A 22,681-nucleotide genomic window follows, 5' to 3' on the forward strand; every position below is an offset into this window, starting at 1 on the left:
TGCAGTAACAGCTTTGAACTGTAACTATTGTGCTCACGAAAAGATCCTTGTATGGACATGCATATGTAGTTTAGAAAATATGCGGCTATATCACTCTAGCCACCCATGTCACAATACCCTAACTTACAAAGCACTTTATTTAAAGGCTCTCTTCTTAGTTCTCTTACACACCTCCCCTACATTTACGTCATGCCAAAGTTACGCCTATTTCTTTCGCTCCTGTCTGCGTAATCTTAAAGTAAGTATTGTCCAAACGCTTTGTCGAAAGCCATTCGATATTTTTGAATTATTTGAATAGAATAAGAAAACAAAACTTTTCTGACAGCTTTCAAAATAGAAATAGATGCAATCTCGCCACAGTAGTCATTAAGGCATTGTTTGCTTATATCTGAGACCACTTCAGTGATATGCCATTTAAAGAAAAAAAGAAAAAAAAAGAAATTGCGATAAGTGGACACATTTTGAGGAATAATTATGACAAAATAAAATTAATCAAGATTAAAAGAATACGTGTGTTTCCTTTTTGGATTTGTATGCAATAATATTTAAAAGTGGACAGCTCTTGACATGGCGTAGTTTAAAATAATTGACTTTTTTTGACAAGATATGGCATGGCTATGTGATAGATAGTGATGTTAACCAACGAATATAAAAAGAGGCATAGTCGAATGGGTTGGTGCGTGACTATCATTCGGAAGTGCACGTGTTCGAAACATCGTGCACGAAACACCAATTAATGGAAAAAGTTTTTTCTAATAGGGGTCGCTCCACGGCGGTAATGGCAAACGTCGGAATGTTTCTCTGCCATGAATGTATGTATGCTTGAACTTGGCTTGAAGTAATGCTTCGGATTTCCTTTATAAGACACAGCAATATGAGCAACATCTGACACCAGGAGAGATTGCAGGTATGTTGTTTGTGTGAAATATATGGTTTTATAGCATTTGCAGGGCATTTAGTGGGAATGAATGAATTCTTCTCATCCAAAATTAAAGATTTTTTCCGTTATTTGCCCACGTCCACCGGTAATGAGTTTTAACCGCTCGCTGCTTTCTCGCCTTATTGACGAGAGACTTGAATGTTTTGCAAATATTTGGCAGCGAACATTTAAATTTGCGAGCGGCTTTAATCGGACTTATGCCATCTTTCTTGTTAATGGCAGTCTTCAGGTGCTTTTACGTTACTTTTTTTTCTAAGAATAGGTTTTCTTAGAGAACCAGATTGCTTTTGTATTTTTAAAGTTTGTATTATATATTTTTTTTAAAGTACTCAACATAGATTAAATATTTATTCTTTAGCTTTCTCTATATTCTATTCCGACAGCCGTTGCCGAATGGGTTGGTGCGTGACTACCATTCGGGAGTGCGTAGATTCGCATCTTCGTGCATAAGACATCAAAAGTGTTTTCTAATATCTGTCGCTCCCAGGCAGACAATGGCAAATCTCTGGATGCATTACTGCGATGAAAAAGCTTCTCATAAAAAAACTGCCATTCGGAGTTGGCTAAAAACTTAAGGTCCCTCCATTTGTGGAAGAAAATTAAGACGCACATCATAAAGAAGTGGAGGAACTCAGTCAAACACCCGATGCACGGTGGAAGCGGCAATTTTTAATTTGTTCTATGCAGCTACTTGGGTGTTTGGAATCAATTTTCGAGAATATTTTAACGACTGTGTTGCTACGAACCATATGAAAAAAAAACTTAATGTATATAATAAATTATTTGGTTTGGTAGTGGCCGCATAATAGAGCAAAGTAAGCAATTCATAGGAGTGCAGATTTTTCTTTATAACCCTTTAGTAATGGTTATCATATCGTAAAGGGAAGAAGTGATACAAGGGTTGATATTTATATTTCTGGCCCTTCTTTCTGGCACTTCTAGAGCTGTCAGGCACCAAAGTTTGACATATTTTAGATTAAACGCCCTAAGAGTGTTTTGAAGTGTGTCCCATATTAGCGCTGTTTATAGGGGCTTTGAAAACTCATCTCGGCAACAAAATGGAGTTAAAATGTGATTACTTTTCACAATCTTAGACGTAGACTTACAACATAAGAATCCATTGATGAACTAAATTCATTATGCTTCGAGCAAGCACCATCCTTTAGCACCGTAAAAAAAAATCTTCTTTTTGATGGGCATGATAATCGGTTAAGCAATTTGGCGGAATTTAACAGGACGCGACAGTCGTTTTTTTCTCGCGATAACCGGCACTAGTAGGAAAAAGAAGATCATCCTCTGCCAACACCAGCTAGTAGCGTATCGAATACTTTCAGAGCCGGAGCGTTGGTATTCATTAGGACGACATGACCCAGCCAACGAAGCCGCTGGATCTTTATTGTCACCTTAAAGCTCATACAGCTCATTGTTCCATCTTCTGCGAAACTCACCAACTAAAAATTTTCCGCTGAATCTTTCTCTCAAATACTCCGAGGGACGCTTCCTCAGATATTGTCATCGTCCTAGCTTCTGCGCAATACGATAGAACGGGCATGATGAGAGCTTTATTAAGTGTTAAATTTGTTCGTCGAGAGAGAACATTACTACTCAATTGCCTACTTAGTCCAAAGAAGCACTTGTTGGTAAGAGAGATTCCTCGTTGGTTTACGAGGCTGTTCGGTGTTAAAGCTCAGATAAACGAAGTCTCTTACAACCTCGAAATCATAACTGCCCACAATGACATGGGTCGGCACATACGCAAGTGCGCCGATCGTTTATTTGATGACAGGAGGTACTTCGTTTTGTCCTCGTTCACTACCAGAACCATTTGCTGTGCTTCTTTATCCAGTTTGGTAAAAACAGGCGCATTTTTTAAGGCCGATGATGTCAATGTCATCGGCATACGCCAATAATTGTACGCTCTTATAAAATATTGTGCCTGAGCGATTAAGTTCTGCGGCTCGTACGATCTTTTCGAGCATCAGGTTAAAGAAGTCACACGACAGCGAGTTACCCTGTCTGAAACTTCGTATGGTATCAAACGACTCGGAGAGGTCCTTTCCAGGTATTGAGCAACGTCATTTTGCATCACCGTATTAGTTTTGCGGTGATGCCAAATTCAAAATTCGGGGCACATAGGCAATTTCTTTTCGAGCTGTCGAATGCAGCTTTGAAATCGACAAAACGAGGGAGTCCGTCGATTTGTTTTTCATGGGTATTTTCCAAGACTTGGCTTTTTGTGAATATCTGGTCCACGCAAGCACGCAAGTGGAGAAAGTCGCTGAGCGTCATTCACTTGGGAGTAGCCAGAACGATTCTTCTGCATATGGTCCAAGCAGCTCACAACATCCGAGCTTCCGCCTAAGTATCCTCTGAGTAGCTTCCGAACAACCGTTCGAGAGCGAGCTAATGTGAGAAAGCAAAGCAACCCAAGATATCTGGATATTCGTGAAAAAACTGCTAAAATGAATGTTCTTATGGTCGTTGTTCGCTCATCGACGAATTTCGCCGCACATCGACTTTTTTGTGCCAACGAAAATCAATGCTGTGCGTAAAACGATTGAACAAACAAATGCCCCGGGATAGAGGCATTCTCGGGCATTAATATGACAAGCATCAATACGATTTTGCATTATCACCTTGTGGCAAAAAATTTGTGCTCGCGTTGCATCCCATACATTTACATAAGCGTCCGAGAAAAGCGACTGGGCGAAATGTTTTAAAAATGGATGCAAACGAATGCAAAGGTTTATTAATCATTGTGAAGAATATTTTATAAAAAAATGTATCAGTTTTCATCAACCAATATTAGTTTTCCCATCATTCAACCGGAAATATAAATAGCAAACCACGTACTGCGCCCATTAAGCTTAAATTATACACTTCACTCACTTTCACGGACATATATTGAACTGAAACAATTCCAAAAGAGGATCAAAGGTGCTAATTTAGTTAATTAAGCGCATCAAATGAATTTTACTAATTTTTTCCATACCCGCGTTTACTTACTGACGTAAGTCTATAAAAACACCCCAGAGATCAACGCCATCATATTTTTTTAACCACTTGCCAAGCCATGGTATTCCAATATTTTCCAGTATTAATGAGTACCTGAGTGCCAACTGTCAGCTGCTATATATTTGAAACACCTTCTTAATTGAGAATTTTTCGCATGACACGAAGTTCAAATTTGCAACAATTAAAATTCATGTAGGCAGACGCTGTGCCATTGACATTTATGCGAAACTGTCATTAATTAAAGAAAGCAAACAAAATTCTTTAGATAAGTAACAGAATTTATTAAATGTTCATAATGAATAGTACAATATATGTATGTACCTGTATGTACATGTATGCTACAGAAGTGAGTATACAAGTGTGATATATGCATATTAGGGGTGTCCATATTTATTAGAATTTTTTTAATGTTGAAATATAGGTTGTCAGAAAAGTCTTGCGGTATTTTTATTGAATTTTCAATTATTCATAAAATTGGTTATAATAATGCGATTTAAGTCAAATATGCGCCGAGCGAGTTCCCAACGAGATACCAACTTCATAATGCCCCTCTTATAGAAGCTCGCTTCCCTATTGTCAAAAAACTCGGAGAGCCAATTTTCACAGGACTCTCTTGTGGAAAACTTCCGACTACCAAGCTCGTTCGCCATGGACAGAAATAGGTGGTAATCACTTGGTGCGAGATCCGGACTATACGGTGGATGCAAAAGAACCTCCCATCCGAGCTCCCGGAGCTTCTGGCGCGTCACCAAAGATGTATGTGGCCTGGCGTTGTCCTGATGGAAGACAATTCGGTCTCTGTTGATCAAAGATGGCCTCTTCTGCATGAGTGCTGCATTCAAGCGGTCCAGCTGTTGGCAGTACAGGTCCGAATTGAGCGTTTGGCCATAGGGGAGCAGCTCATAGTGGATGATTTCCTGCCAGTCCCACCAAACACACAGAAGAACCTCCCTGGCCGTCAATTCAGGCTTGGCCACCGTCTGGGCAGCTTCACCGCTTTTCGACCACGACCGTTTGCACTTCACGTTGTCGTAAGTGACCCACTTTTCATCGCCAGTCACCATCCGCTTCAAAAACGGGTTGATTTTGTTGCGATTCAGAAGCGATTCGCATGCATCCATACGGGCAAAAATGTTTTTTTGCGTCAATTCATGTGGCACCCATACATCGAGCTTCTTTTTGAATCCAAGCTTCTTCAAATGGTTTATAACGGTTTGATGACTCATGCCCAGCTCTTGGCCGATGCTACGGCTGCTACTATGCCGGTCTCTTTCGATCAATTCAGCGATTTTATCGCAATTTTCGACGACAGGCCTTCCGAACCGTGGCGCATCTTCGATCACCTCTGCACCAGAACGAAAACGTTGAAACCATCGTTATGCGGTGGAAATGGAAACTGTATCGGGTCCATAAACTGCACAAATTTTATTTGCAGCATGAGATGCATATTTGCCTTTATCGTAGTAGTACTGTAAAATATGCCGTATTTTCTCTTTATTTTGCTCCATGTTTGCGACGCTATAACTCACGAACGACTAAAAACAAACAACAATTAATCAAACACGTGTTAGCACGTGAAAAGAGCTTTCCAAAAAGCTCTAGCGTGAACCGATGCGACGAATACAACTAGAACTACGCGCTTGCAAAGACAAGTTTGCGGAAATACCGCAAGACTTTTCTAACAACCTATATAAAACGCAATGCCGTATTTTGTATGCATACAGTTGGTGTGTCTGATTGTTTTTCAAAATCTCTAACGTAGTTACAGTGTCTACTCAACTTACCGTCCACTCTTACTCCATTAATAAGGATCCCTCCTGTGTATACAGTGAATAACCAGAAATGTTCGCATTACAACAACTCTGTGCATTGACTCTATTGACTCTTACGGTCATTATGTCAAGCAAATTTGGAGGTACAATTTTCAACATCAGGAACAGGCACTGATCTTCATATGAAAGTAGTGTCGTGCTGAAGGATTATCCATTAATTCTAACAAGACAATCATTGTTCTTTTCCCAAACAAATTAAAGTTGGACCTCGGTCAATAATTGTAGACGCAACTTTTATAACTTTTTCCAACGAAGTAACATATCCAGGTAGTATCTTAGCTAAACGTCTAAATTAAAACTCTTACCTCGAAACGGTGATAGAAAAAGCCACAAGAGCAATGTGGGCCTGTCAAGGCCTTTATGATAAAATATTGGGTCCAGTTTCGAAAATGATACACTTAATGTATGCGATGATGATTAGACTGATCATCACCTATGCTTCCCTTATTTCGTGGGCGAAAGCCAAGCAAGTAAACACTAAACAACTACAATGTACTCTCTTCTAACGAACACTTCATAATAGGACACTTTTTCATGCCACACATCTTTAGAAAATATTTTTGATTTTTTTCTCTTGAGCGGGTAACCCTCCCATAAGCCTTGACCCTCCCATAACATATTATTAAGTGAACAAATTTTTCATTCCCTTTGGTGACCGCTAAAGATAGTACACTGTACTCGGTAGTTCTTAAAGGCAAGCCTGCTTGGCAACAACTGGTGGCAGGAACAACTATCCCACTATTGCTATAGAAGCGAAAATGTGCAGCCAGATATGCATGAAAAATGCCAATCTTGAAATTGAAATTTGAAAAGGTCGAGCTAAGGAGCACCAAGAGATTTGGTGGCTCCTGAAACACTCAGGCTAAAAAGCCTACTGGAGGAAGTGAAAATAGTATCAGAGGAAGAGGTAAGGAAGAATAGAGACAGAGACAAAGTTAGTTAGTCCTGTGAGAATTTTCCTAATTCTTTGGCAAATCTGTAAATATCCTTTTTGAGAGTGAGTTTGAGAGAACGAATATTACCCATCCTCACGACATTGGAACCCAAAACTCGTAGCCTTGGTCTAGCAAAGGCTGAATACGCACAGAGAAAGTACTCAGTGCTATCCGCCTCCTCCAAGCAAGACAGGTACATCTTACTTGTGAAAGATCTTCCTGACTTTGCTCATACAAGGATCATAACAGAGATACCGGATCAAAAGACTTATTTAATCTGTCCATTAACAGACTATTAGATGTCAAAATGTATTTCTAACCAGAGGTTTAAAATCATAATCTCAGATCGTGATGAATGGGAACTGGAGCGATCTTCGGTCGATCTCAGAAATCTCGAATTGTTCACAGACGATTCGAAAACAAATATGGGAATCGGTCGGGGATCTTTAGGAATCTTTAGGAAATTCAAGCAGTTTCAATCTTGTCTATTGGACAATATACATAAACATAAATTCAAGTTATTTAGCTTCGCACAAACAAATATAGAATGAAGATTCTCATTTACTCTTGCTTCAAGTTTTCTAAAAGACCAACTAGGAGAGAGAGGTTAATTTGGGCATCGGGACACATTTCTACAGCAGTTAACACTGTCGATGATGGCAATACTAAGCGTAATTGGACCTAGTATACACCTCTCTGGCTGAGGTGAAAAACGAAATTAAGTGGGCGGATGCATTCCGAATGTTGACTGTTTCATACGGAGAAGCTACTTTGGACCAAAGCAACGTTTATCGGTGGCACAAAATGTTCTCAGAAGGCCGAGAAGATGTGAACGAAGTAAAGCGTGCCGGACGCCCGAGCACTTCAACAACAGACGAAAAAATTGATGAAGTGAAGAAAATGGTATTGGCCAATCGTCAAATCACCATTAGAGAAGGTGCTAAGGACCTAGACATATCGATTGGATCGTGCCATTCGATTTTTTCAATGATTTGGGCATGAGACGGGTCACCGCAAAATTCGTACCAAAACTGCTCAATTTCGACCAAAGGCAGCATCGCATGAACTTTGCTAATGGGATGCTGGACTCTGTCCGCAACGGCCCAAATTTGCTCCAGAGGATCATAACTGGTGGCGCGTCGTGGGTTTATGGTTATGACGTGGAAACCAAAGTTCAATCATCGCAATGAAAGCTGCCGCACAAACCAAGACCGAAAAAAGCTCGCCAAGTTCGCTCGAATGTAAGAGTTTTGCTTACCGTTTTCTTCGATTGCAGGCGCGTGGTGCATTATGAACTCTTGCCACAGGGTAAAACGGTCAATAAGGAATACTCGTATTATCTGCAAGTTATGCGCAGTTTCCGCGAAGCAATCCGCCAGAAACCGCCCGGGTTTGTGGAAGAACAAAAATTGGCTCTTGCATCACGATAACGTCCCTGCTCACACATCGCTGCTTGTACGCGACTTTTTGGCCAAAAACATCACACTAATGATGCCACAGCCACCGCATTCTCCACATCTAGCCCCCTGTGACTTTTTCTTGTTCCCGAAACTGCAGAGGCCCATGAAAGGACGACGCTACGCTATGATTGACGAGATAAAGACGGCATCGAAGGAGGAGCTGAACAAGATATATTAAAAAAAATATTTTTTGAAGTGCTGCGAAGATTGGAAAAAACGTTGGCACAAGTGCATAATATCTCATGGGGACTACTTTAAAGGACACAAAATAGATATTAATGAAGAAATAAATAATTTTTGAAAAAAACACAAAATTCGCGATACTTTTTGAACACACCTCGTATTTAGCTACACCTGTTTGCCAACCATTACTGAGGTAATTTTTCATTAATTTTGCTGCACCATTCAATACCACCAAAATCCATAATATGTTTTCTAGCTTAAATAAGAGTATTTTGTGCACAAACTCATCAGGGACCTCGGAAAAATCTTACAAGCCTTAAATAGTCAGTTCGCCATCATCAAATGCCGTTCTTACTTTACTTTAGAATACGAGGATCGTTTGAAAGGTCTATGCAATGTCAGACAGACGGCACTACTGGCACGTATCAAGATTATGTATAGCTAGTAGCATCTCGCGGAAGAACACATGCCTAATTGGAGCCAGATCGATCTATTTCTTTGTATTTGGCATTCGTTTGAATCGAGGAAGTTTAGTGATTTTCCTTTTCTATCAAGACAATGCACCAGGTCACGCCTCAGCAATTGTGGGCGGAAAATTAGAAATAAAGTTCCAACTTGTTTGACATCCCCCCTATTCTCCAGACTTGGCTCCCTCGGATTCCTTGGACCACTATTTGTTCCCCAATTTGAAGAAAAGGCTGGCGTGAAAAAGATTATATTCACACGAGACGGTAATCGAAGAACCGAATGGCTATTTTTCATACTTTAACAAATCCTATTATTTGGAAGGAATCAACCAACTAGAACAGCGCTGTACGATTTGTATAAGCCGAAAAGGAAACTGTGTCGAAAAATAAAAAAAGGTTTACCCCAAACAATCAAGTAGTTTCCTCTATTTTTACACGGACTTTTCAAATGGCCCTCGTAGCTGTAACACAACTGTGGGCACTTCTATATCTAGATTGATTCGCTATGAGGAGTTTATTTTTGCCTGATTATTTGCCTTATCAGCAGCCCATCCAAGAGTTTGAACAACAAAGAGGGTATGCTAATAGGACGGAAATGCGATGGCGAAGCAGCCGCATGCATTTTTGAAATCGTAGTAACGCTGGCTATCTTCCGGGCGTCCGGAAATATTAAAGTAGCCAAAGAAAGACTAAAAATATGAGTCAAGGTTGAAAGTTTGTATGGAATAATAATTTTTAAGAACTTGAACCACATTCGCACACGCAGCCCTCACCTACAGCGTTCGATTTCCTGGAATAAATATCTACCAACCCTTCGTCATCCGTTATAGTAGAAAAATCAATAGATTCATATGGTTGAAATAGTAGGCCAAGCATATATGCACCACAATATTCTACCTATATTGTGCTTTTACGTCAAAATTTATAATTTTAAATCCGAAAGTTAAAAATATTTAAGAACATCCCTAATGCGTTTATATTCACATAGATCAAAGTATATTAAAATGCGAAAAGAAATTTTAATTTCACACTTGAAAATGAGTACACACAACAGAATCAGGGTAGGGAAAGAGAGATAAGTACAGTCAGTTTTTGTAAGTTTGTGTGCGTGCATAGGTAGTTAGTTGGTGGTCAATTTAAGTGTTTAATAAAAACAAAGTGCCGCCTGCCGCCTGCCGCCTACTAACAAAAACAATTGAAATGCGAAAAGATGAGTAAATACAAAATAAATGTAAAATGAATAAATAAGTGAATGAATCAGTCATGGCATGATTAATTAAGACATCACAATTTTATGTGGTCCTAATAAAAATGGGTAAACGGGGCGTATGAGCAACATTAGTTAAATTGAGAGAAAAACAGAGGCGAAAAAAAGCAACAATGGATGGCGACTGACTAGAAATTTACCAATTGCAAAATGGACAATTAGAGGTGTATGTAAAACAAATATTTTTCAATTACTATAAGTAGGAATATATAAATGCTGTTGTAGTCAATCAACTGCTTATTTTTTTCGTTATGAACTAATTAATCTATTGACTCTGATGCGAGAGCAACGTACTATCGGCCATGAGAAAATATTGCCATCTGAGACCTAAGGCTGCAACATTAAATGTTGTTGATCCATCCAAGGTATGAAAGCTGGAGTCCTTTCGTTAGGATTATTGGAACCAAAACGTGTTCTCCAACACCAGAGGCTGTCAAAATAAAACATTTCATTGAATGTTTCAAAATCCACTTAATCGGTTACAAAGTTTTGGTGTACATAAATTATGCAGTATTAAAGGGTGCCCTGCTTTAATTGGAAATTAATTTGATGGCGTTCCCGAAGGATTGATAGGTCTTAAAAATTCTGTAGAGTAATGTATGTACAGCCTGATACTTGAATATATAATATTTTATTACAATTTTGATAAAAAAAGTACCAATTCAAAAACTCAGTCATGATGCACTAATTCGTACAAAAATTGAAAAGAATGGTAAAAGAGTAAAACCGAAAAAAAATGAAAGAAAAAATTATGATATCGAATAAAGTAAACTAAAATAAAACAAATTGAAATAATATATTTAAATTTAAATTAAATTAGGTAATAAAAATAAAAATCGATAAATAAAACAGGAAGGAAAATAAAATAAATTAAATTAAATAGAAATAAATTCAAGTAAATGGTCATATTTTCTCTGATTTTCATTAAAATTATTTAAAATGAAGAAGTCAATATATTTTTTTTCAAAATTGGCATGCAGTTTATTTATACATTAAAATAATATAATTTTTTTTTTGTATTTTAATAATTTAAAATGGCGGATGTACACTCAATTCTTTCGGGAAGGTCGCAGCGGGGCTTCTCAATCGGCGCGCATTGTAGCATCGGCGTCAGTGGCCTGAATACAAAAAAGCAAAAATTTTTTTGTTTATTAATGTCATAATTTATATATGAATTAAACAAAAATGGAAAAAAAATTCGCGGAAGAAAATATTAAAAAAAAATGAATTTTGGGGCAAATTTTCCTACTATTTTTGCTTCGAACTGTATATTCACATAGAAAGTAATATCATAAAAAGGATGTGTGCACAATTTCAGGCAAATCGGTCAATAACTTTTCGAGTTATCGTGTACGCCAATTCGAAAAATATAGTTTTGAGGAAAACGCGTTTAAAGTTTGAATACATAACTATAACTCTCCCAGCGCTCGAACGCAAAGAATAGAATCAGCACGGTTGACGATGTATATAAAAATTTTTTGATATATTCTTAAAGGACTATATTACCATTGTATTGTATGAAAAAAAATTTTTTTTTCGAAATTTTATAGGTATCTGTCCCCTTAAAAAAAAAAACAAAATAAACAAGTAATGAAGGGAAGTTAAATAAATTAAATTAAATAGAAATAAATTCATTTACAAAAAAAAAAACAACTAAATAAAAAAGTAATGAAGGAAAATAAAATAAAAATAAATTAAATTAAACAAATAAAGCAAAATAAAAAAGTAATGAAGGAAAAAATTTATTAAATAAAAATAAATTTAATTAAATAAAATTGTAATAAACGAATATTAAAATAAAATTTAAATAAAAACTACTTAATTTACACATTTTTGTAATAGTTAATAGAAAACTATATATATCTAACACGTATAATATTTTAGTAAAATTTTATTTGGGCTGGCTGCTCATATTAAACAAGCTCATAGAAATTGAGAGCTATAACTTATAATATCACAAGGATGGACAGAAATTTTATCTTGAAGCTTAAAAAGTGTGCGTGACTTCTATCCGATCTCAATAATGGTTATTAATGGTTTTGGTATATTTTCAAATGTTTTATATCAATAAATGTTTTATATATCTTTCTGTCCATATGGATTTGCTTATCTCCCATTGGATGCATCCCCAGGTAGCGAATCGGGGAGTGCTCGGTAGATATAAATGTAGAGTAGGTGGGAAATAAAATATCACTCGCGGACCAAAACAAGCAATCACGTTTTGGTAGGTGCTGAAAGCATTCTAACACCAAACTAGGGCAGTCAGACTAGCAACCTACTTGGCTGATATTGGAATCGTCAACTACATTGCCTTGGATATCAAAAACAAACCAACCATCGACGACCCTTGGCTGTAGTATTAGGACTAAGATCGGCTTCTGGAATATAAAAACCTGGGAAATGTTTGACGCCCTATGTCTCAGACAGGAAGGAGTTAAAGGAACCTATTTCAGTTATTTCTTAATTCTTTTTACATTGCTACATATAACCGTTATGTGTACAAATTTATAACAGCTTTGGACATAAGTGCGCGGGTATAACAACGTATTGCGGAGTTGTGCGCCAACCCTGCTACAGTTTTTTAAAAACTTCTTTGCTAAACATCTCATACTGAGTTATTATTTGATCACATTTAGTGCACAATGGATCGGCTATGGTCTAAGTGAGTTAGTTTAAAGCCTGACTGCCACTTCTACCTATCTAGTGCATATACATATGACTACCGTTCATCAAGAAAAATTAATAATAATAAATGAAAAATAAATAAAAAAGAACGCTGCTGATAAATTTATAGAACTGCGAAATGTAATTGAGTATTGAACTAAAACGAAAAGTTATGAATTTAAAATTTTAAATTTCAATTTTCTTAACATGTATCCGGTACTTGTGTTTTTGTTTTTGCCACTTGTCGTTCATCGTTCCTTGGCCAGATACTCCATATGAATATGTCCTTTTGTCATTTTTTAAATACTCATTTATAATTAATAATGCACCTCTTTTATGAAATTGGGTCTAATATGATCAAGTGCTGCAAATGCCAAATATGGCACTAAAAATAATGAATATGAAAAAATTATTATATATATAACTGATAATCATATAATATAAAAAAATATACTTCATTATTTGAAATATATGTATTTTTGAATTAGAATTGATACCTCTAACACAGTTATACCCACCTTTTTGCTAGCAGTAATAGCCGAATGCTCGATTTGTTGCTTTTTGTTTAGTCATTTTTTAGTTGTACGAAGAAGTTGTAGAAGTATATGTAAGTGTAAATACATCTAGCCAATAATATATAAAATATATTAACTACTTCCAAATTTCTTTGATTTATAAAATTAGATACTTAGAATATATAAAATTTAAAATAAAAAATCATACACAGCTTTACACATTGTCGTTTTTAATGAAAACAGGAAGCGATGCTCAGAGTTTTTATGGATTACAACAGTATTGTATTTTCACCCCGAATTTTTGCCAGAACGTCAGACAGTTAATAAAGACTATTATTTCGGCCTTATGGAATGTTTACGTGAATTAATTCGCCAAAAAAGAAAGGATTTGTGGAAAAGCAACTCGCGGATTTTGCACCAGGATAACGCACCGTCGCACAGTGCCATCATTATCCGTAAACTTTTGACCAAGAGCGAAACAAATATGTATAATCTAACAGCCATCGAATTCACCCGGTATGGCTCCCTGCGTTTTTTTCTGTTTAATCGAGTCATAAACCAACTACGGGGAACACGTTTTAACAGCCGAATGGAAGTAATGGAAATATCGAAGACGGCTCTGATGGCTACACCGAAAATAGAGTTCCAGAAATGTTTCCAGAGCTGAGTCAAGCACTGGCATTGTTGCGTTGCAGTTGTTGGGAAGTACTTTGAAGATGATAATATCACTTTTAAGGAATATACTTTTATTTTGAAATTTCTGAGTAAATTCCTGGAACTTTTTCATCAGAGTGGTACGTGTGAAATGAGACATCGGAATTCTGCTGCCGGATCTCCGAGGACTTGGTCGCCGAAGTTACTCTCACAATTTGCTTCGTTTGGCCAAACATTGTAATCTATCATTCTTGGGTGTCCATAGCACGCAATTCAGAAGACAATTCTGTTGGACATTCCAGAGAAAAACGCAACATGCATACAGCGGGCTGATCAAATACATAAAATACAAGTGTATTTATTTATTTACGTGCATGCATACGTAAGTAGATAATTTAAAATTTTTATTTTCATGTATGCGGAGCTGCTAGTACGTGTCTCTCTCGAACGTTAAATTTGAGAGAAAACCGGTTCAAAAGCCATCACTGTGCGGATGCAGTATTTCAATAGTACGGAAGCGCTGAGAACGTTGAGTTTCCTGATGAAGAAGGAAAGAATGAAAGAGGAAAGAATGAAGAATAATGAAAAAGAAAAGAAGCAGCTTCGTTGGCGGGGTCATGTCATCCGAATGAATACAAATGCTCCGGCTCTGAAAGTATTCGATGCAGCACGAGCTGCTGGTAGCAGACAAAGGCCACCTCTGCGTTGGAAAGATCAGGTGGAGAAGGACTTGGCTTCACTTGGTGTATCCAACTGACGCCGGATAGCAGAGAAAGAAGCGACTGGCGGCCTAGTTAAACTCGGCCAACGTCGCATAAGCGGTTATCACGCCAATCAGGAAGAAGAAGAATAATAAGAATACATTATTCTTAAGTAAGCTAAATGTATTTAGTCAGAACTTCGAACACAAAAAAATGTATTTCTCCCTTAAACAATTCATCTGCATGCAGTTTCAGTGCCAGTAGGAATTTTCCGAAATCAATACAAATTTTGCTGGCAAATTTTACTCCAGTGTTCCCTTGAATGCCATGAACATATGGAAGCGAAAAAATTACTAAATGCTTATGATTTTAATTAAGCCGTGGCGGAAGGCGCGCATAATTTGTCGAAATAACCTCCAAATTCGCGCCAGCAAAAAAAGGGAAATACACAACGAAATTTAGCAAATATCGCTAGGTCAAATTCATCAGACGCTCGTGCAGAAGAGAGCGGGACCAACTCAAACTAATGATGGATTCCAGTTCAATAGAAGCATAACTGCTCGAAATCGGTCAATTGACCAGCGGTATAATTAGGAAGAGCCATCCCCAGAAGTGCGTAAACGCGAGCGGCGGAAGTGGAAACATCAAATGAACGGCTACAGAGCTGTTCATTTATTTATGTATTTTGCGTATGCTTGTGATCTGGTTTTGAGCATTTTGAATTCAAGCATTTCGTTTGCCGGCAGTATCACTGCATGCACGGACTAACCGAACCGGCCACATTTAATGCCGCTAGCCACTTACGCGCTCGCTTACTGACTTTCATTCATACCAACAAATTTGTGGTTGTGCTGTATTGCGTACCTATGTTTGTATGTATGTATGTGTTTTAAGTTCTGTCGATCATTTGCGATCATTTCAATTGTTTCAGTTGCGCATCGGGCATTCAACTGGACGGACGCTTTAACGCTGGTAAATTAAGAGACAAAGAGAAATTATTATATAAGTTTAAAGAGCGAGTCGTGAAAGTTAAGATATTCGGGAACCACTGTGTGTACTTACTACCGACCTATAAAGCGTTTGTGAAACTGTGGCAGATCCAGTATTCGAATTTTTGAATTGCTGATGATCGTGAATTGTTGAAATCAAGAAAAAAAATATTTGCAATAAGCAACTGCTAGTTGTTGCAGCATCCTGCGCAGGTAAAGAAATTGTTTCGTCTTTGTTTACGACATTTTTTTTTTTCTTTTCTTTTTTTCAAAGCTAATTTGGAAAGGGCTGCAATTATTGTGCAAACAGCTCGAAAGTGGAAAATTGCCAGTTGTAAACAAATGTTTACTGAGTTTCTCGCGAAAGCCTGACAAATAGTGGCTATTAATAAACGCGCAAAACACCTGTTTGAATTAAGCAACATTCGTGAACGCGCACACTGTGTGATAAAATTATATGAACATGTTTTCCTTTCTCTTCTGTCAAGTGTAGCCTCATTTGGATGTAAATTTCAGCGGAATGTCGTCAAGTTTGAGAACATAGCGGTTGAAAAATGACCCATTTTCCAGTTAACTTTGTTCATATACCTGTAAATTTATGATTTTACGCATAAAAGCTCTCAATCGTTTAATTTTATTTTCTCTATTCTAACATATTAATTAATATCTAAAGAGAGTTCTGACATGTCGATAATTTGATATTAGTTTCTAATTTTTCGCTGTAATTATAAGTATATATGAAGACATATCGATGTTTTCCCATGTTTCTCTTTAGAAATTGTTTTCGTTAGAAAGAGCAGATATTCTTATTGTTTAGGGTATTTATTTAGGGCTCGCTTTATAGTAGTCGGTTACACTGTCAAGCCAGTTTACTACGAAATGTTTGCGGATGTTTAGCTGAGGAAGAGTAGAGGCCAGCTTTTTCAAGAGCAGATGGAGAAACAGAAATCCATATAATAGGCATTTCTTTCCTCCGCACTTTAGAGTCATCAGCTTTGGCTGCTAAACCATCTTTCACCCGATCTTTGGTTGATTCCTTTCAGGTTTGTACTTTGAGTCTCCTCATGTCATCCTCCAGTTTGTCAATCGATCTTGTTATTGGTCTACCTTTTGCTTTTGTTGTAATTTTTTTAGTGCCAATTATTTATCGTTGAGTGCTCGTTGGGTCCATTCTCGTGACTTGATTTAGCCATCTGATTCTTATAGCTTTAATGAAGCGCACAACATTCTCTCCTTTTTTTGTTAGTCCAATTCATGGTTCCATGTTATGCGCCATTCACTGTTGTTGTCTTTGGCTGCACCGAGGTAGAGAGTAAAAATGAAATAAATAAATAATTGGTGCTTTAACTTCTCTTAGGTGTTTGGCCGAGCTCCTCTCCCTATTTGCGGCGTGTGTCTTTATGTTGTTCCACTAATGGAGGGACCTATAGTTTTAAGCCGACTCCGGACGGCATATGGTTTTTATGAGGAGGATTTTTCATGGCAGAAATACACTTGGAGGGTTGCCATTGCCTGCAGATGGGCGACCGCTATTGCAAAAACAGTGTCTATTATTTGATGTTCATGCACTAAGATTTGAACCTAAACTCTCCCGGATAGTAGTTATGCAGCAACCCATTCGGCTACAGCGCACGAGTTAGAGAGTATTCTTTGAAAAAATCATTGTCTATTGTTGGAAGTGTCAAAAATGCCTTGATGGAATTTGAAAAACCCTCTCTTCAAAAACATGTTTATTTATAAATATTACAACTAATTAAAGTAGCCTTAACGATACCTCGCTCAGAATCGATATGAGAAGCGGCATTTTTAAATTTTTTTTTACCAATTTCTTGATGCCTCGGCAAATCTTTTTCTGCTCTATACCTATGTATGGGAGACTATTAAATCGCCCAGCTTATGACAGACACACGACTGTAGTCATCCAGCCCACTAAGCAGAGCTTAGACATCAGCCCTCATATGGAGTTTATAAACATATTCCAGCTCAACTATCTAGCTTCATAAATTGCTTGAACAGCTAATGGAGTTACGTCCATTTATTCAACCAAAATTTTAAGCTCAATGGCTCTATCCATCAAGCTACAGGGAAACGATCGTTGAGCTTTGCATTTTGTGCCGCCCTGCGTTAATTCTGAGTAGTCGCATACCTAAGCATAAGTGAACTCTGTGTCTAGTGTCAAAAAATCACACTTATTTCTCCAGAAATGTCTATAGTTCTACCCTTGTACTTCTACTACTTGAAACAGATCAACCGTAAAGAGTACTGATATGCTTTTCTAATGCATACTGTAAATCTTAAAAAGCTGCCTACTACACGGACGCCCTTATTTTGTTTGTTGTCGGCAGACCACTTCAGTTCCTAACGCGCTGTCAAACTCGGATTTGCCAACCGCCACGGCCAGACGTGTTTTGCACTAAATTACTTTATCTGAACCGAATTTGGCGGAACATTCACTGATAAGTGGGGCTATTTTCTTAGTAAGCTTTAGACTACTATTCAACTTGTAAATATTACTCTTCAGATGACGCCGGTGTCGAAATATTCTATTTATGCGACGATTTGGCTCATATCCAAATCATAAATTGAAAATAAATGAGCGTCAATTAAGGTATCATAGAACATGAAGTTTTGGTAATTTCGAAGATTATTTTGCCGTGAAATTCTTATATTTACAATGTGAAAGCCTAGAAAGCCTCAAAAGCACAAAGAACTGGAGATGAGCTCCGCTCTTTCTATTCTTATTAGGAGCAGGTAAAGCAAAGCTTAAATGGTTCGAGGATAATTCGAGAAACAAAATCGTACGCCAGGCATGGCTAATTTGTACAAAAATACTCAGATTAATATAAATGTTGAATAGAGCGTCGACGGGCGAGCGTCGCTGAAGACGAGAGGTATTGGAGTGGCAGTAAAGAAGATAAATACGTTGATCGTTATAAAAACTAAGGCTCTATTTAACAGACGAAAAAATTTTCATAAAATTCACTTCCACTTGACGCACTAATACCGTCATCTTCCGTCGTCTTATCAGATTCAAAGTAATATTCGTCAGAACTGTCACTATCTAAAAAGCCTGCTGGTTCCTCTGGCAGTGAAATTCGTTCTGACTCTACCATCGTCTCACATCGTAAGTTTACATTATAAGGAATATAACACTTCATCGCTAATGGCCACTAATGTCTTTGACTGAAAACGTGACTCTTTTACTATACCCATGCATATCTTATCACGAGCCTTGCAGCTACTACGAACTCATTTGGGCGGCTATATGCCGACACGCGTCCGGAACGGTAAAACGGCTTGGGCAGCTATATGTCGACACTCGTCCCCAAAGGTTTAAAGCAGGCAATAGAAATAAAATAATGTTCTCTTTCAAAAGTTAAAATCAGCTTCTGTGATCACCTTTGTATGTTCCACTCAAAGCTAAAGCTCACTCTACTCTCTCGATTTCGCTATTATAAAGTGTTTTATCAAGAAAACTTAAAGATTTTCGATTTAAAAAAAAAATTGGCATTTGCTTTAAACGCGCTGCTTCAAGCCATATTTCTAAGACATGAAAATTAGAGTTAACGTTTTTACGAATTAGTTATACATATATAGAAGGTGGCGCAAAATTAATCATCCAATTTTGTTCTTGAATAACTTTTTCACTAAGTAAAAAAAAATTGGTTGATGCATGAATGATGAAAACCTTAACGTTGACTTTTATGCGCTCCATTGCTTGTCTATTTCTATACCGCAGCTGACAAGTTCACAATTGTAAAATATGATTGACGTACTTCACCATTTGCTAAAATTAAAATCTGTCGATAGGGTGATTAATTTTGCGCCACCTTGTATATATACATATGTATGCGATACTAGCCATCTCTGAAATGAAAAGAGAAAGATTTAATTTGCATCTACGAGTACGAAAAAATCAAATTTTATTTGTGTGTAATAACAAAAGTCAGGAAGGCACTTAATTTTCGAACAATGGCGCCTTCGTTTAGCACTTTAAGGAGCTTTAAGAAATTGTTGCTACTGTGGCAGAGTTTTGTGTGATTGAAAATACCCAAAATTACGTTAAGCAGAGCAAAAGAACTTGTATATACCAGTAATACCTATACTTAACCCGGGTTAGCCAAGAAAAGTTAAGACTGTCCAATGAAAGCTAAGAAGCTTTTGATAGATGCATTTTGTTCTTGTATTTTTTGATGTGTTTGATTATTTCTATTGAAATAATCCTAATTAGCGACTAGCGCCTGTGTGATAATAATGTTCTCGTGTATAGTCTTGTTGATTTATTCATTTTTTTTTTTCTTCTTTTTTTTGAGTCAGATACGTCAGATTCGTGAGATCCAAGTATAGCAGCAAACTGTTTAGCTGAGATTTCGTTAATTTGCTGTAAGAAAGACTTACCGAAAGAGCGAAGCCTTGCTCTAGTTAGAACTGGATATTCGCATATATGTGGAAAAGACTTTCTTGCACCTTCTCCGCCCGACAGCTTCTGTAGATGGGTTTGAATGGAAGGTTAAGTGTGGATGCATGATTCCTTACCTTACAGTGACTTGTAAGGGTTGCAGTGATAGGTGAGATGTTTGGCGAGATTATCCTAACAGGTACCCCGTCTTCTGGATGTTGTACGATGGCCATGTTTTTCTTGTCGTAGTGCATGCAGCTAATTGCTTCCACCATCTTTCTACTAAAGCATGGTAGTGTAAAGCAATAGATGTTTTTATTGTGTTGTTGGGGTATCAACTGCCAGCCCCACTGTTATGTTTAGTGCCGTGCCTTTCCTTGCTAGCTCATCTGATATCTCATTACCCTCTATATTCTTATGACCGGGAACCCATATCAGAATAATTTGAGGCCACTATCCAAGCTAATCGAGTTCCTCTCTACACTGTAAAACTAGTTTGGTTGAAATGAAATTGGAAACATAAGGCCTTGACAGGTCTTGCACCAATTTCTTTGTAGTTTTTTAATGATTTACATACTTCTCTGATTGCTAATAGTTCTGCCTGGAACGCGATGGCATAGTGAGGAGATCGAAGTGATTTGGATATATTGAGCGGTAGACGAATTATATTGTACTACTATAAGTATTGGGTTGAGGCATAACTTCCTAGCGTTTTAACCGAAGACTTTGAGCAAAAAACAATAATTATGATATATCAATAAGTTAATAAATTATATATTCGTCGTTACTGTTTACAACCTCTCCACACCTCCCGACCAATTCGTTGATGGTGTTCCGCCAAAAATCGTCTGGTCTGGTGTCAAAGAAGCTGTTGAGCCTGTTTTTAATGACCTCTTTGTTATCGAAAGTAACGCCCTTCATATGGTTTGACAGGGAGTAGAAAATATGGTAATCGGTTGGTGCAAGGTCCGAAAAATACGGCGGATGCTGAAGGACCTCCCATTCGAGCTCTTGGAGTGCCGCTTTGACGGCTTGAGCACCATGGGGCCAGGCGTTGTCGTGAAGGAATATGGTTTGACCATGTCGATCAGATCTTTTCAGTCGAATAGCCTCATTCACGTGGTGTAGCTAGGTAATGTAGACCAGGACATTCTTTTCGAGCAGTTTGCCATGCCTTCTCAGTCCCACCAAACACATACTCGTATCATGATCTTCTATGGATGAAAATCTGGCTTGACTCTTCGCTTTGAGAAGCTGAGAAGCAATTTGAAGGCTTTCTTGTTTTTTTTTCGTTGAGCTCACGATGCACAGGCGCTCACTTTTTTGATAAATCCCGTTGAGTGAAGGTGATCGAGAATCGTTTTATGATCGCAGTTAATTTTTTTCGCCAATTCACCATTGGTTTGGCGACCGTTCTCTTTCAAAAGCTATTTGAGACGTTCTTCATCGAATTCAGAAGGCCTTCCGCTGTGGGACGTGTCATCGATCTCAGAGTCGCGATTTTTGAACTTTGCAAACCATTTCCGTGCTGTAGACATACATATGTATGTACATCACCCTAGTGATCAGCTAATAATGAAGCAACTGAGACAAATATTGAAATGAAATAAATAATAAAAAAAAGTTGTATGTAAAGTGACGCAGTTTTCTGTCAATATAATTAACAACCTGCGTAACTATAATTAAACATCTGTTATTGAAAGAGTTAGTAAATATTTCTGGCATTCATTGGGATGAAAGAATAATAGCAATCAAGTGGTTTTCAGTAACTTGAGCATAATTTTGTATTCGAGAAAAGTTCAAAAATAGCTGCTTTGCCTGTTTGAGAATAAACTTTCTTTTTTACCAGCTTTCGTTTGAAAGATATTTTAGATTCTGACAAGTCACTATTACTTAAGTAACCATCTCTCAAAAGTTCACAATGGGAATGAGACAAAGGAGGATGATGACACCACAGAGCATATTTTATGCAACTGCATTGCCTTGCCGTGGCAAAGATAAGACTGCACATCTTTGATCGAGATCAAATGAAATCAAGAATGCTTCTGTCGCAGATATTCTGAAATTCGCCCGCAGGGCAATTTACGCAAAGAAATTTATTGACAAAATTTGGGTTTCCATCGATTCCCAAACTGAAGCAGGGAACATCTAATGGAACTTCATGCAGCACATTTTAATGGCAGTAATGCCAGTTAATGACTAGTATTAACTACGTCTAAAACAATACCATTAGGAGTACATAGGTTCGAATCTCCGTGCATGAAACCGCTTAATGAAGAAAGAGTTTTTTTTCAATAGCAGTCGCTCCACGGCGGTAATAGCAAACTTCTGAATGTGTTTCTGCTTCTCTTAAAAGATATTTGCCATTCGGAGTCGTCTTAAAACTAAAACACATTACGGGTACTAAAAATTATTATTATCAAGAGTAGAAATTCGAACTAGTCACGTTTTCGAATTCACTAGAAGCGCGCCACTTCACAACAAGTGGATTTCAACGCATGTACAATTATTAATGAGTGTATTAGAGTTAATTAAAAGTTTCATTTAAATTCATATTTTTAATTAATAATAATTAAAGCGAAAAAATATGTAGAAAAAAATGTTACACGTTCCAATTTCCCTTTTGCTGGTAAACAATCATGAATATTTATTTAATACCA

At 37.4% G+C, this 22,681-nt stretch overlaps 1 protein-coding gene across 1 annotated transcript in view; it reads left to right on the forward strand.

Annotated features, from left to right (window-relative positions):
- Window positions 1–15,576: 15,576 nt before the first annotated feature.
- Window positions 15,577–22,681, forward strand: part of LOC129235365 (solute carrier family 22 member 13) — a 36,653-nt gene continuing 29,548 nt past the window's right edge. The window contains exon 1 of the mRNA XM_054869174.1: window positions 15,577–15,835. The gene's annotated coding sequence lies outside the window, so the exon portion shown is untranslated. The remainder of the gene's footprint in view (window positions 15,836–22,681) is intronic.

The sequence above is a fragment of the Anastrepha obliqua genome, chromosome 1, assembly GCF_027943255.1.
Source record: "Anastrepha obliqua isolate idAnaObli1 chromosome 1, idAnaObli1_1.0, whole genome shotgun sequence".
Lineage (NCBI taxonomy): Eukaryota > Metazoa > Arthropoda > Insecta > Diptera > Tephritidae > Anastrepha > Anastrepha obliqua.